This window comes from Galendromus occidentalis, unplaced genomic scaffold (assembly GCF_000255335.2).
Source record: "Galendromus occidentalis unplaced genomic scaffold, Mocc_1.1 scf7180000077419, whole genome shotgun sequence".
In the NCBI taxonomy this organism is placed as follows: Eukaryota; Metazoa; Arthropoda; class Arachnida; order Mesostigmata; family Phytoseiidae; genus Galendromus; species Galendromus occidentalis.
Genome location: NW_003805407.1, coordinates 471,404 through 487,294, shown reverse-complemented (window position 1 = coordinate 487,294; position 15,891 = coordinate 471,404).

The window sequence follows — 15,891 nt, the reverse complement described above, 5'->3', positions numbered from 1 at the left end:
GGACGGCAGAGCTCCTTTACTGAGGCAAATCTAAGGTTCCTCGGCGCACAACTCTGAGCAAAAACGAGGAGTTAGTATCATATGTCACCTGCTTCCGAGAAGCGTTCGGAATCGGGCGTAATCAGGTGTTTACCCTCGACTCCTTTGAACTCTGATCATTTCACCCCGCCGCTGATAGAACACGTAGCCAATCTACGCATGAGAGCCTTGTACGTGGAGCAGTCTGTTGTTGTAAGCGACTAACAAACAAGCAACACGTCTGTTTCCACCGGCCTCATATAAGAGCAGTATTAACGCAACGAGTAGTTGTTGTTCGTAGTGCTTATTCTCAGTCGCTTCCATTCGAGGCGAGCGAGCTGATTCTCTTACGATGGTGGGAAGTTCAACAGAGTCGAGAAAATCATCGACTAGAGAAGCTTTCACTAGAGACGAAAACTGGATGAGGAGCGAGGGGAGATCGGAGCACGAGAGTTCTTTGTGGATGACGCCCGCTGCAAATCTACCGTAGTGCTCGTCCTGACGATTTTTTCTCTCGTTCACGTGGAACGTTCCGACCGTCTTGAGAGGAAACCGTCGCCGCGCATAGAATCGATCTCCAGGTTGATTTGGCAGATGGAGCTTTTGTGGATATGGAAAGATCTAATCTCTACGCCTCGAGAGATGGTCCTCGAGGAACCGAATTTTCAGGAACAAAGATCGTAGAAGTTGGTCTTCGTACCTCTCTGATCTCTAACGGGATCGACCGGGAGATGAGAACGCTCCGAAAGAGGCGACAATCGCAGCGTTGAGCCGAATGGCTCAGAATAGGGAAGACGGGAGGGAAACGTAGACTGGGAAGGTCGGCGGAATAATCCGCCTACATCTCGGTATGACTTTGCGAGTTTTCGTTCTCTACGAAGGAGAAGAATGAGTAACGATCATGTGTGAGCCGGAATGCGAGTGGGAAAAAAAGACCCGCCCAAGGAAAAAAGTTAGTTCTGTGCTCAGACTGCGCAGTCTGCTGTTACGTAATTCAACTTACGTGTTCGCGCGTTATCAAAACTGACAGTTGAAGATTCACAACCAGCACCTCGGCGCCTGTCGGACCGCGTTCAAAACAACTCGGCTCCTTTTCGGCACGGACCCCGACTGCACTCGAGTTGAGTCGGCGGAGGGTGCGTTTTGCTCTAGGATTCCCCCGCTGCCGCTGAAACAAACGTCTGCCTTCCTGACACTTGACTTGACGGAGTGTTTCAAACACCCCCCCCCCGACGAGTACCGCATTCTTACTTGCGTTCGCCCCGTACTGGCCAGTTTCGTCTTTGCCCAACTCCATCCGACCCAGCCCCGTTTCACCGCGATCCTCGGCAGCATTGCATCACACCGAAGCGCTGGCGCCGGGAGCCGTGCGCTGAACTCGCGAAGAGCCTACTCAAAACAAAGCGGCAGCCGCAGACTGTCGAGAAAAATTACTGCGTTGCCTCTTTGTTGTTCGGCCGAGGCATCATCGCCAGTCTCGCATGAAATTCGAGATAAGTCTCCCGCAGATCTGCTCTATGCTATCAATAGCTCGGGAGCATGTTGGGTTCCGAGAGAACTCACGGGCTCGAGCTCAGGATTATCGTGAACTCGTGGGATTTACGATGATCTCCCACCTCAAGACTTCGGGACGTGATTAGAAGGGCGTACCCCATGCTGAACTCTTCTCCTTTGTTTGGAGCCCACCGCGTTTGAAGCGCAAACGATTCCACCAAAAGTCCCGACGGGGAAGGAACTTGCCTCCAAGTTAGAAGAGAAAGGAGTGCAGACCGGGAGCGGAAGGCATATTCACTGAGTGACCATAAACAGGGTATCCAGGGTGATGCAGGGAGGAGAAATCCACCGGAAGTTCGCGAAGCTGTGAGTGTTCGAGGAAAAAGAAACGTTATTCAGTGTTTGCGAGGTCAGTCGAGAGGCACAGAGCGCCCGACTGGGGCGAATACTCACAAGCCTACAGATGCTCGCGTGGTCGGTGCGTTGCTTCTCTCGGGCTGACCGAAAGGACGTTGACGCACTTGGCTCGCTCGGCGCTTAATGTCGTTCTCAGGTCATCCGGTCGCTTACGGTAATAAGGAAATGAGTCGCAGGTAATCGCAACGTTCTGGAACGACAAGCAGTCGGGATGGGAACGGGCAGCAAGCGGAATTTTTGCTTACCGGAATCCGTGATCTGTTCGATGCTCCGCGATCCGAGAGCCCGAGGGAAGGGAGCATCGAGGCTATTGCAATAGGGTGCGAATCTCTTGCGGGAGCGGCAGGTTTCCAGCCGTGACAGGGGCTCGAAGCCAGTTGAGTGAGTAACTCTGAGTCTTGGCCTCGATCGGAGGGAAACGCCGAACGATTCGGTATTTTGCCGAACCGTGTAGTTCCGCAGAACCACGCGCAACTTGATTCGTCATTCGTCATGTCGAGATCCGGTAGATTCGGAATGGGATTTGATTCTTCGGTGATCGTCAGAATATCGTAGGTACTTGGTCGTGATCAGTCAAGTGACAAAGTTTGTTTTTCAGATTGAGGTGCCTAATCTTCAACTTTGAGTAGGTCTCAGCTCTACAGAGGTGTCATGGCTTTAACGTCTTTTCTGTTTTGGCTCCCATCCGGACACGGGGACAGTTCGCTCAGAGAATAACACAAGCTGTCCCTGAATGTGGAAAATTCCCCGCCCCGAATAAAGTTTGTTCTTCGAAGAGGCTTTTCCTCCTTTGGGGTTCTGCCTCAGATGGGTGGATCTTCTCCTTGCGGAGCCTGGTTCCTGCCGAAACTCGTGAGCCCGAAAATCTTGTTTCCCTGATCGGGTAGATCAAGGGCTCCTTAATTCGTGGGAGGGAGTATCTCTCAACTGAATCGACAGGGTACGCTGAGCACGCTCAATGAGTCGTCACCTCTGAAACCGGGGAGTTGGGCGGCAGCTAATTCCTCCACTACGGGAAACTGAGCGCTCCCGATCATAGATGGGGTTTCCGTGGTCCGCGACATTGATGAGATTTTCTTTGTCCGATCATGAGATCATCGTCCGGCGCTGTTCACAGATCTCGAATCGAGTTGCCGACAATGGTTTTGATTGAGAAATGCGGAAGCGAAACCGTCTCGATAGGAGATGAATTTGTCGTTTGGGGAGACGCTGGATCGCTGCCTGAAGAAGAATAGGCAAAACTGCGCATAGTTCTCGGAGAGGATATTCTGCAGGGCTCTGTTGGGTTTTAGCTTCCTTCCAGACAGCAGTTGAAGGATCAGCGAGCGTGTAGGTGCGAAGCCACACCTCAATAGGGCAACCTCCGAGCACGCAATCGATGCTCCGCTGTTTCTCGAGACAAGGAATCCCTTGGGAAATCATCCGCTCTCAGTCATCGCTTATTGAAGCCATATTTTCTCTTTCCGACCTTGTTTGTGAGATCCATTCGACCCGGTTCGCTCATTATGGCATCGACATTCAAAATTCCAAGGGTCGGAGCTCGCCCTCCTCAAGCATACCCCGTCGTAGAGGAACCCGTCTCTCGTCCCATCTGGATCTTGGAAAGTTCCCTGAGTCGAGAGCTCAGAAGAAAATGAATGAGTCGTCCTAGTCTTCGTGATAGAACGCAACGAATCGTCGAACCTTGAATAGCCACCGAGGAAATTAGATCTGACGTTCCGATGCCAGGAAAGTTGAGGCCGCTGAAGAAATCGAGGACAACTCAGGCGAAAGGCTCCGGAGCCGAGTCCGACGAGGGGCTTTCAAAGAGAAAGGATGATCCTGAAGGATTCTGTTAGGTGTCCGGGCACCCTCCGAGAGGATCGGAACTGTTCAGGGCAGGCCGCGGTGACGGATCGGTAGTCGGGCAGAAAGCTCGAGCCAACGGCTGATGGGCCTAGGAAGGGCGCTTGTTGAATATGCTAATTCTTTTAGGTGGTCGTCGCCGGTGGAATCCGCGATTTCGGCCTTTGAGAGCTATGCAGCTCCGGAGTCGCCGCCTCACGGACGGGCTCCGATTTCCTTGAAGCCGCTGCATTCAATGAAATTCCCTCCTCCTATCATTGTGTGTTGACGTCCATGGTATTTGCTCCGATAGAGCAATCGAAGATTTCTCCTGAGATTCACTCTCCCTATGGACATTCATTAACAGAGAAGTAGAATGGAAAATACTTCCAGGCTCCGAGGAGTTCCTCCTTTGGTTGAAAGGGAATTCAGGATGTCAGAGATTCCCGGCAATGGGAATCACGCGTCCCGAGCGTAATTTGCTTCTGGGACGGAGAGAGCTGACCCTGAACGGGAGGCATGACGGGCGAGGGGGGAACGTCGCTATATTGTGGGAGGTCGTCACCTTTTTGAAAGGTATCGGTGTCAGGACACCGTTGTTAATTAGATTGCTGATGTCTCTATTGCGTGGCGCGTACGCTATATAATATGCAGGCTGAACGTGCAAGAGTGGTTCACGCTCAGAGCGCTTCGAGTTTCGCTCCGCTAACTTGACATTCGTAATCAAACGTAATCAACGTGTGGATGGCCCTGACGGAGCCGACCTTCGGATTCCGGACAAATTTCTCGAGAAACGGGGAGGATGAAGTCCGAGCGAAGTCATTAGAAATCCAGAAGCCACGAACGCGGGCTTCCAAATGACCCGTGCGGAGATATCGCGCACTGTCATGGAGTATTCCAGCTGTCTCGTGAAATACGCTCCTGGTTCTTCTTTACTTCGGCGTTCCAATATTCTCTTCCAGTGATGAAGTCAGTGAGACCGATGAGCGTTGCGATCAAGCCAGAAGGACTGGAAAAGTGGCAACTGACTAAGCAACTGACTCAGCCATTCTATCGCTCCCATGGACTCCATACTCCAGCAGAGAGCCTAAGCCGCAAAAAAGTTTGGAAACGCTGATTCGTGCAACGACTTCCGATTCACGAGCACATTAAAACCCAAGAAATCTCCCCGGAACTTTGGAGAGGAACGTCGGCAGACTATATAGTAGACACGTCTGGAGGGAAGAGGTGGAAAAATCGATTTCCAAGATAAGTCGACGGGGAGAATTCCGGATCAGTCTGGGGAACGAATCTTCTCCCTCGCTGCAACGTTTATCGAGAGGCTTATTATTCCATCATCGGAAGATGTGACGAAACCTCCCTCCTTTAAAATGATCGAGCAGGACTATGATATATCCTCGGAGCGATCGTGGGTGTTCCGGCATAATACTTGTTGATTGAGTGTTTGATTCCAATACAGAAGGCTCCGTTGTGACGGAATGTCCCAACAATCGATGACAAGTTCGCGATCGAGAGGAAAACACGCCGGTCGTCGTCGGCGGCCATCAACCGGGTCAGAGTCGATGCTGTGAGGCCCCAGGAGTCGACAACGCGTCGGGAGTTGCATGAAGTTTTGCAGCGCTCAACTGAGGTTCGTGTGTGCTTTCATTAAATGCGAACACATACAGTTTATTTCGATCGTCCGTCGATTTTCCCTTGCGCGCCTCTGTTCGCAGCGGCCCGCCCGTGTGAGCTCTGTCGAGGTGACGAAGGCCAGGGGACGAACTTTTTCGGGGACCGCGTCGCGTTATGTTCTCGGAGTGACAAGTCATCGCTCACGCCGCGACTCGCAGAAGTGGAAAAAATTACCAGACCACGCGAATCTCGACCATTTTCGCCGAGTACAAACAGCGACGCCGACGTTCCACGAATCATCGACTGCGGTGCAGCGTCCTCGCACCCACGACACGAGATCCGGAGGGCCCCGGAAAAAACAGAAGTAAGTGATTCCGGGACGGAGGCCGTTTCCGCGAACCGCAATAATTATTAGATCTATAGAGAGGTATCTTGCATCAGCACGCGCTCGAGGGGGCACCGGCTATTTGATTGAGGGAGATGGATCTTGACCGACAAGGCGAGAAGTCGGACGGGCTCGTCACGAGTAATGGCGTGAGGTGGATCGCGCAGGCAGAGTGCGGACAGACCGGTCGTTCGGATCGCGGCACGACTGTCGAAAAGACCCATTAAGGAGGTAATTCTGTCCAAATATTTATTACCCATAGGCCGTGGATACATCCGTTGTATCGCACGCCTATACTCCCCTCTCTCGATGGCTATTTATTGAGCCATTTAGCGCCTATGCATTCTTCTACGGAACCCTTCCGCCTGGACCCGGCAGCAGCCACCTACTAAATTCTCCCCTTATATCGATCGTGTGTAGGTAATACACTCACAAAGGCTTCCATTCATCAGGACTCCCGGAGCGACAATCTTAGCCGATTTCGTCTACCGTCGCCACGTGCCTGAGCAAGTGTGTCGGAGAGAGAATTTCCCGCCGCAACCCGAATGGAACGCTATCAAGCGCTCGGACGACATTTCAAATATTTCAGCTCTCGCCTGGGGACCCCGGATGTTCGTCTGCGACGAGATTTGATTCGAAGGAGAAAAATCTGGCGAAAACGTATTTCCCTAAGTCCTCGTGCACTAGCGATAGCTCTCATCGATGCAGGTTAATCCCGAATTCCGGGCAGGCCCGAACGATGCGTGACCTCGAGAAATGTGCTCTGTCGCGTCCTTCGCTGTCATCCACGAGCTCAGAAAGCTAGTCGTCGAAGGCGACGAGAGGGAAGCGCGAAAGAACTAACGGAACCATTCCTGACTTGCGTTCCTGTCGCCGCGCAAGCGGAGTTAACCAAATTAGGGACAATTGATTTCCCATACGGCGCGAGCTGAGATTGAAGCTCAAGGCGGTATTCATCTGTTTGCGCATAGTGCTTCGCAGTCCAGCCGTCGCAGAAGACGCGAAGAAGAAGAATATGTATGTCTGGCAGTCTCGCCGCGAGAAGAGCCCGAGTTTTTCCTTGCTATTGAGTGGTGGTAACTTGATCGATGCTCATCGGTCCTGTTCTTCCGCTTCCCTCTCGTCCGGTCCTGTTCCTGTCTGCACGTCCCGTTCTCGCTCCCGCGGTCATCGTCGATGGCTCGATACCTTGTTTCAATGACCAGCTTCGACGACTTGTGATTTTGCGGGGGCCGTATCTTCTTGTCGACTTCGAGCCCTTCGAAAATTGAGCTTATCGGTACGGTTGATGTTCCCTCCCAGCTGATCTGATCAGAGCTCAAATCATTCGGAGTCCCAGCGATCGACAGAGCGGGAACGGCATTGGACTCAGCAAGCGGGTTTGCAGCTTGGCGGTTACTTTGCGGCGGCGGCGGCGGTGCTGGTGGTGATCGCGGTTGGATTCGCGAGATCTTTGCGGTCTTCTCTACCCTCTCTGATTCCTTATCTGACTTCGGGAGTTGGCTGCTCGGAGCGAGCTGAAACTAATTCGCTTTCGGCCTAGCTCGGTATTCATGCGCTTGCGATGTCTGCTTCCGCTGGCTGGCTGTTGAATATTATGATACATACATACATAAGTTCCCTCAGTCAGTCGGCCGTTGTTCGTCGGACCGTCTGCTTCGCTATCAGCAGTGGATTCATCAAATTCGTAATCAGAAGCAAAACATCGCGCCCAGCGCATACAAGCCGCGCTGGCACAAGCGACATGTGAATACACAGAGCGAGAAAAAACAAATGCGGAAACAAATTGAGTAATTAAGGGGGAAGTCGGCATGAGCCAAGGCCAGGAAGCGGAAGAATGCTCGACTAGGGCTTTCGAAAGGTCGAAGCGATCGACGGAGCCCTCGAGTGATCAAAAATAACGTCCGAAGGACCCGAGAACCTCCATGCCCACAGCCCAAGGACTCCGTTTTTTACAGGTCCTAAATCAGTCATTTCATCATTACCGAGCCAGACTCGCCGCGGACTCAAAAAATATCCCACTTTCCCCACTTCCCCCACTTTCCCACTCAGTCCCCTGCATTATTTGCCTATTCGATTGTCCGAGTGTCGGGAGATTACACCTGGTGCAGGTTACGGGGATTGAGGAACAAGGATTCGGTGAGCCCCCCGTGCTCCACTCCGAGTCGAAGGCGACTCGGATCGCTGTTACAGGTTCTGCTGCCGAACTTTGTGTCCCGCTGGAAATGGCCGAATAGAGACGATTAATCGGGGGCCTAATGTTACGCGGAGGGAGTGCCGTCGGAACAGCCCCTGACTGCAGATTGTGAGAGCGGCGAAGTGAGCTGGCTGAAAAGCCGGGCGAAAGTCCACCAGCCGACTGTTAATGGAAGTATAAATTTGACACGCCTCCCTCTCGCTTGTTAGTTTTCCGTTTACGTCGTCATCGTTCGACAAATGTAGGCGTGGCTCGAGTAGGTAACTCTTAGTTAAACGTCGTCTAAGGTCGTAATCAGAGTCCTCCGGGACTGAGAGAGAAGCGAAATTTTCTTCAGGGAGCCACCGCGGTCAGGCGGAATGTCCTAATGACGGCGGGTCATTCCTCTCCCCGGTTCCTCTTCAGGACTCTGGTTATTGCTTCCCGTCTCCGACTCGTTTTTCTTGCCATTCTGCTTCTTTCAGTCGATTGCTCGGTCTGGACCCTGCCACCGTCTTCTGTCCAGGAGGTGCCTCTCAGGATGGGCGGTGGCGGCTCGGCCGATGGCGGTGTCGAAGCCGGCAGTTGAGAGCGAGGAACGAGTGAGGCAGAAGACCGAAAAGAACTCTGAAGTAGATCGGCAGAGGACCGGGCGAGTGTAATGGTGCAGAAGACCGTATTTTTGGCCGTTTCGTCTTCTGGACTTCTGCTGAACTCATCGATCTGGTACCATTCTATGTTTCAGTCAGTCCCGCCAGCTGCTGCTGAGTTGCGGTAAAAAACGGAAATCGTACGAAATTTTCACCAGTCGCGAGCGCCGCGAGCAACCGCATGCTCACGCGGAACGCGAGGCCCAAACAGGCCAAACGTGTTCAGTCGGGATAAGCACATCATCTCGTCGACGCTTCGGTGTCGTCGACGTGTCCGAGCTCGTTCCGCTGATGACTGGGTACAACGAATGGCCATTTCGTAACCCTGTTTCTCTCACATATTTTTGCGAAGCAATATCCTGCTACATCTGTTCGCTGTATCTTCCGCGCCCTCCGCGTCCTCCTTCCACGTTTTGCGGCACTGGAGGACGTCAAGTGCCACCTTGCCGTTGTCTATTACTCCAATCTCTGCGCTCGGCGACACTTTATGGTCTTGTGCGGGACACACCTCCTCTTGCTGCTCCTCCCGCCTGACGGGGTGAAATTTGGTAAACAATTTGGTCAGAATGCCTAGAGGCTCGCTCGACCGTCCTCGGGTTCCACCCGGAAGAAAATCATCGGAATAATTTCCCCTTTCCTTTGCGCCGGCGCCGGGAACGATGACTGGAGATCGATTCCTATCCGAGACCTTTCTACTGGTATCCGCATTCGACTTTTCACGATGCACGTCAACGTCCCCTCGTGTTCGCTCTCTACGGGCGTCTGGTCAGTCCTCGGCCATTTCCCGACCCTGATTCAGGGAATCCCGGCTGCGGCAGACACGCAAGGGACGAATCCTGTGGCGAGTCCATTCTTCTTGACACGTCGACGTCGGACTCCAGCTCCGCTCGTGGGGTTTGCGCTCGAGAGGGTGGCTAAGCGGCTGACAAGGAGGATTGAAAGTCAGCTCTCGTTGGCTGCGTAGCTGGAGTGAGAAAAGAATGAGTGCCTTGAAATATCAAAGGCTATGAGAGTTTCCCGTCGTCTCTCCGCACGCCGAGAGCACACGAGCTGAGGCACTGCATTTATCCGTTTAATTACTTTGGAACAAGGACCGGCGAGACAAGAAGATCGAGGAGATTCATGTCGCCTTTCACAAATTCCTCGTCCACGTTGCCGGCGCGATGGCGAGCGCGGGCTCGGCCGCGGATGACTTCGGTGGACCCGGAGCTGTTTTGGTGGCTGCTGCTGAGTGGGAAACGAACGTGAGGAGCTGCATACTTTTGCCCATTCAGCAAGCGGGGCATTTTGCGAAATTCTTTGTCCTTCCCCGCGCCTGGCGCTCTCCGCCCAGGCGCGCAAACGAGCATCCCCACTCTGACAAACAGGCCCGAACTCAAACTTTGCAAATGGCTGATGGTTCGTTCGCTTTAACTCCTTCGTTTATCCCCCGGAATGGATCGCTCCGAAAGCGCAGGGACTCCCATTGCGAGATCCGTGGAGCTTTTTCTTCAGGGACACTTGGAGTGACCACACAGTGATGGGGGCTCGGGACGGGAATGCGCTCCGGCGACTTAGGTTGAATCTGAGTTTCGAAACCCGAGCAACCGCCGCGACGCCGAGCCCGAGCTCGAAGGACGGCCGGAAGAGGACTCTAATGTTCGACCATCCTCGGCTCCTCCCAGGAGTGATATAATTCGAATTTTGAACAGGATGAGTCGATTCATGGCCTTAGTCTGTATATCTATGTATTCTTTGATTCGGAGCATGAAACTCGAATCGCGCATTGGAATGTCCGGAAAGGCTCCGTGCCTCCACACGCAAAGCGCGCTGGGGTGCCATCAGTCCGCCCGAATCCGCCAAGAGCACCCCGTATACGGACGCAAAGAAGCTCGCCAACACTCATTTCATCGAAACGTACGTCGCCCGAAATAGAAGTAATGGCAGCTGCTTCGGGAATGCTTTGGCGGGGCAAGAAACGCACGGCCTTCGCGGAACGGGGCTCCCAATGTTGGGAGAAGCGAACTGGGGAAACACATTGGCAGGGCGACAGTGTCGTTCTACCGTCAAAACGTAAATTTCCACTTGAGCAGAGGCGCTCAAAGCTTTCGAGGGTAGCTGGAGTGGGTCGGGAGGAAGGGGCCGACCGAAAACTGAAGCAGTCGGGTACCGTAGGACCCAGACGACTCCCTCGACACCGGCTGAGCTCTCAAAGGATTTGATAAGTTTAGACATCACATTTCAGAGATCCGAGCAACGAGAGGTAACTGCTTCCACTTTCGGTTGGTGGACTCGTATTCCTCTGGATGTATCGAGACGATAGAATTTCGAACGACTTCATGAAGCGCCGTCGTGAATTTCCGATGGGAAAACGACCCTCCGATGGTTGCGTTCGTCCCGTCGTGTATCCTCCTCGTGCGGAGACAGGTTCGCTCGGGGAAAAATGCTAATGACTCCGGCGAGTCGAACAGACACGAATTGAAACAAAAACGGCTTCAATTTGAAAATGAGAATTATTGCTTCGCTGGCCGGTCAGCAGATAAAAATCGATGTCGACCTCAAGTGGAAGACGCAAATTCGGCGGCCGCTGCCGGAATCCATAAATCAAAGTGGACATTTGATCCTGAGTCTGCTCTCGAAGCAACGAACGAACGACCGGACGGACGGAATGTTCATCTAAAGCAGATCCAATGACGCGGAATTTCAGATGAATCCTCCGCCCTACCCTCCTCAGTCTCCGCGCTGCAGGGCCGACGTCAACATCGTCGTCGTTCCGGTCAATTTTTACCGATCCGGCGTTCTCCGCTGTTATTTGGAGGTCAAAAAATCCAGAAGCAAAGCTGACCGAAATCAATCGTCTCCAACATGTTGGCGTTCGGTGATAAATTCCCTCTCTCCACATCCCTTGTCGGCAAGCCTTGACATTTGAAGGATCGTTGCGCGACTTCTATTCTACTCCTCCCAGATCCCGCTTCTGGTTCTTCTGACCGGAATTTCCCCGAGGAAACTCGGGAAATTCTCGAATCTGCAAACTTTGCGAGAGAAATGAAGCAGTTGGAGAATTTCGCCGGAAAAGAACAAATTACTCGGACGGGTATTTTCATCCGGTCCTGAGGGAGCCGGAATTCCTCTTCCCCGAGACGGAACGAGGGATATTTTTCATTTGCTCCCGTCGAGCCTTTCGGCCTGGGTCTAGCAGCGGTTAGTCGGGATGAGCCGCGAGTCGTCGAGGCTGCCTGAAATTCTGTATTAAAAGTTGTAGTTGGTGTGAGCTGGGAGCGGCACATAATAAACACGACGTGGGCGGTAAATACTTAACGACTTTAACGAGTCACTGGGATAGTTCTGGCTTTCCGCGGACATTTTTTCCTCCTTCGGTTGCCGGGATGCCCTCGTTCTCACACTGCCCTCTTTGGCACGCGCCCGAGGGCCAGTTTTTGCTCACCGCGTCAAGGGGGAAACCGCGTGCGATCCATAGAATTTATTCCCTCCGCGCTATCTGCAATCCACGGCTCTGACAGAGGAACCAGAGGAAGAACACACGTTTCGGAAGCGCGTCAAACGAAGAAGAGGGGACGCTGACCGAGACGGCAGGTGACGGAATCGCTGTATTTCAGAGGCTCCGCGTAAGCTGTTGCAGCGTAGAACGATGAACTGGCCCACAGCTTTCGCGCTGAGGACGCCATTAAGACGAATCCTTGGAGCAAATCCAGGCTTTTCTTATCTCACAGCGCTCGTAGCTTGTGTCGTTCCAGCCCTTCATGAGGGCATCGCGATTATCACACTGTTCCTAGATGTTCCTGTGTCGGTTCTGCGTCTCGTCGTGAGGTGTGAAAGTAGTGTTGTTTCGCCTTAAGGCTGAGCCGGGCCTAGGTGACTGACAGGATTTCTTTGTGCCGAGTCAAGTCTGCGAACGAGTCTTAGTTCCCTCGCCGAACCAGACAAGTTGACGGAATGTCCACTTTGCAGGTTTTCCGAGCGGAGGACGAGAGCCACACAGATAGGAGTGCAACTCATCGGAACAAAGGGACTGATTTCCGAAAGATAAAAGGAAAGTCCGGAGATGGGTTCCCCGCCACAATCGCGGATGTAATGGACAAGAGAAAAACGTTCCTTATGGAAAGTTTCCCTCGGAGACCTCGAGGAATCGAGCGACTGCTTCAAACGAGCCGAGAAACGACTGAGGGACAGCCGGAGGGACGCGGAATGCAGAAAAGAGCCCGGACGCCTGTATCTACAATATTCGACACGGTATCATGAAGCGTCAGATTCAGATCGTTGACCGTTTTTCCCCCGGAAGCTTCTGCCTGGAAGTGCAGCATCGATGACAACATCGAGGCACTCCGTGTATTCGCCGTCGAATCACTCCGGAGAGAAGCGCGTCTCCCACGTTTAGGATGGTGCTGTCCGGAGCAGGAACAACTCAGAATGGATGCGGAGCCGAGGGGACGTCTCCAGTGGAGAATTAACCTGAAATAAAAACGTTCGCCTCTCCAGTTGACACGAGCCCCATAGGCTCAAGGTCGAGACACTCATTAGCTCCCGGGGACGCACGAATCCACCGGACTTTGGCATTCGCTTTGCGTCGGTGTTCCATTGAACGGGAGAAAACCCAAGGGATCGTCACCGATTTAACTGGAAATCGGAGTGCGCTCGAGAAGTTTAAACAGACTACGCACTTGTTGTGTTTACGCTCCTAGCGAGGGCCCCAGCTGAACATCGCCCACGTAGGCACTTGGCCGAGGACTATCCACGACGAGAAGGAGGAAACGGGGGGAACCTAGGGAGCGGCACGGGTTAGACGAACGCACAGAAATGGCTCTGACCTCCGAAAATTGTACACTGACGTCCAGCTGCTCGATGGTCGCCGGACCTTCGATTGAACACACAGTAGGCCAGTCTGGCCGCTGGACTAGACGGTTAGTCAAGGGTCAATCTGCCGGACTGCAGTCGCGGTTGTTAGCGGTGGCTTACGTGCAAGAACACGCAGGATGCCTGCTCTTAATCACCGCTCGGCGGTGTCCCACGCTCTGTCGTAATACGCTCCTCAGAGAACCGTCATCGTTATTCCCATCGATTGCTCGTCGACTCATTAGTCCACTTATATTCGTCGGGCTATGTTGAAAAATCACTCCGAAAAGACGAGCAATGTTGTCCTGCTTATCGTCATCGGTTGCTCCTCGTGGGAGTCGGGGAGACGAATGCTAAATCCCCGAAGTCATCTGATTCGATGAACGCAGGGTCCTGTCGATCCAAGGTCCGATGAGTTCGAGTACCACCGAGGCAGACTCTTCGACCATCAGCCGGCCGGCGGAGGCTCGGACGAAAATCCGCCGCGTCTCGACTTCGTATTCCGAAGAATACAATGCGCGCGATGCACCTACGCACGTTCCCTCGTCGCACGTGCAGTATATGTACGCGCACGTGGATCACCCCAATCTTTCTACCCGCATACATTCGCCTGGTATGCTTCCGATCCGTAACCGCATTCGCTCCGAATTGGCGTGACTCCTCCAACGGAAATTTTGACCCGGGGCTTTTCGGAATATCATGCTAGAGCTGAGGTAGACACAAGAAGGATGTCACGCTGACATTTTGAGTTTCGAATCTCAGATAACGCTCCGCGAGCCCTCTGCGTGATTCGCCTCCTGACGTACTTCAGTGAAGTCAGTCACAGCCTTCGACCTCCTCCGCGGAATTCCGTCTAGGATTCGTTTTCCTCGGGGCAAAGTTCCATCTCCTTATCTTACTCTCGATTGTCAACAGAACATCCGCTGCCCGTTCCTCGAGGGATCATCGACTCGACCGAAACCGATGGCTGTATCTCATTCCTGAAATTCTATCGAGCTTGCGACACTTTGGGCTAGACCACCACCAGCAGCAGGCAGCGAGACTTGGTATCGGAATCGCCCCGGTTTACGCAGCGTAGTGGTATTGCGTCAAATCGCGAAACAATCGAGTCTGAGACCTGGAGTGTTCAGTATGCATAAAATCTCGTAGAAGTTAGGACTCGGCAGGAAGTCCATGACACGCCCCTCGGAAGCTGAATGGAAGATCGATTCGGTCCCGCTCGTGATTCTTTTTTAGTGAGGCCTGAAACTCATTCCGGGCGTAGAAAGAGGCTCACATCTACGGGCTCCCGGCTCATGGTGGGGGTGGGTATATAGGGCGCTCAGTCAGAAAAAGGAGCGAATGCGGATCTCTCTTGTAATTCCTAAAGGCGCGGACAAATCCCCCCAAGTTCATCATTCAGCACAATGTCTAACCGCAGGCGGGGAGAGGAGGGGCATCTCGGAAGGCAGCACAAATGGCAGATATACGAGACACGTCGTGACCCTTGACACGTAGGGTCGAGAATTACGTGCACTGAGAAAAGGGGGGGGTCGTGTGACGGTGGGAAATCATGTCTGTGACTATCTGACTTGTTGTGAGATGTCGCTTGATTTCCACCCCCCGAGTCTCACGGCTTCTCTTTGTGGGGAGGGGGGGGGAGGGATATCAGCGAAGCTTGATGTCAATGTCAACAATGTTTGAACCTCGACGTCGCGCATCATATTTTATTCGACTGCGAAACACATGCTCTGAGATCTCTGAAGATGCTCTCAATCTGTGTTTGTAGCAAATCATTCGTCTATTCGGAAGCATCATCATTGAGAGGATGATAAATTACCCTTGTGTTTCCACGGTGTTTTGGATCCGGTGAATAGAATCGCTCGCATGCGCACGTGACCGCTTCCTGTGGCTGCTCCTTCTGCGAAATCACTCACCCAGCAGCACTACAAACGCAGAGACACAAGTTGTTTCCCGGCAGACGACTCACGAGTCGTTTTCATCTCCTTGCACTTCACCTCATCCCTCTGAGCGGTCCTCGATCGTTCCCCTCCTTTCCACAACAACGCTAGCATCAAAGACGACATCAACAATATCTATTCACGCCACATTGATTTTGTATCTCACAGACAAATTTGCTTCTTGTTCAGCGAGCCGCGCTCCCGCATGAGTCGCCCGAGAACGAATCTCGGGACCAGGCTACCCTGTTCGAGTCTGACGCTGGTCCTTGCCAGTTTCTATAGCCACGTTCCCTATTTCAACGTTTTTGCGGCTATACGGCTTATTTGCATTCGACACGGAGTCGTTGGTCGCGTGAATTTATCACGACATTACCCGCGCGCCGAGATTCGGTTCCCCGATGATTACTTACCGATTCCGCCGTATACCCGTACGGTCTCGTACGAGCGGCGACGAGCCCTCTGCGCATACGGACGGAGGGCCGAACGGCGACCTCGGCGATAGGCAATGTGCAACCGACTGTGGAATCTGCCGAATTCAGTGGG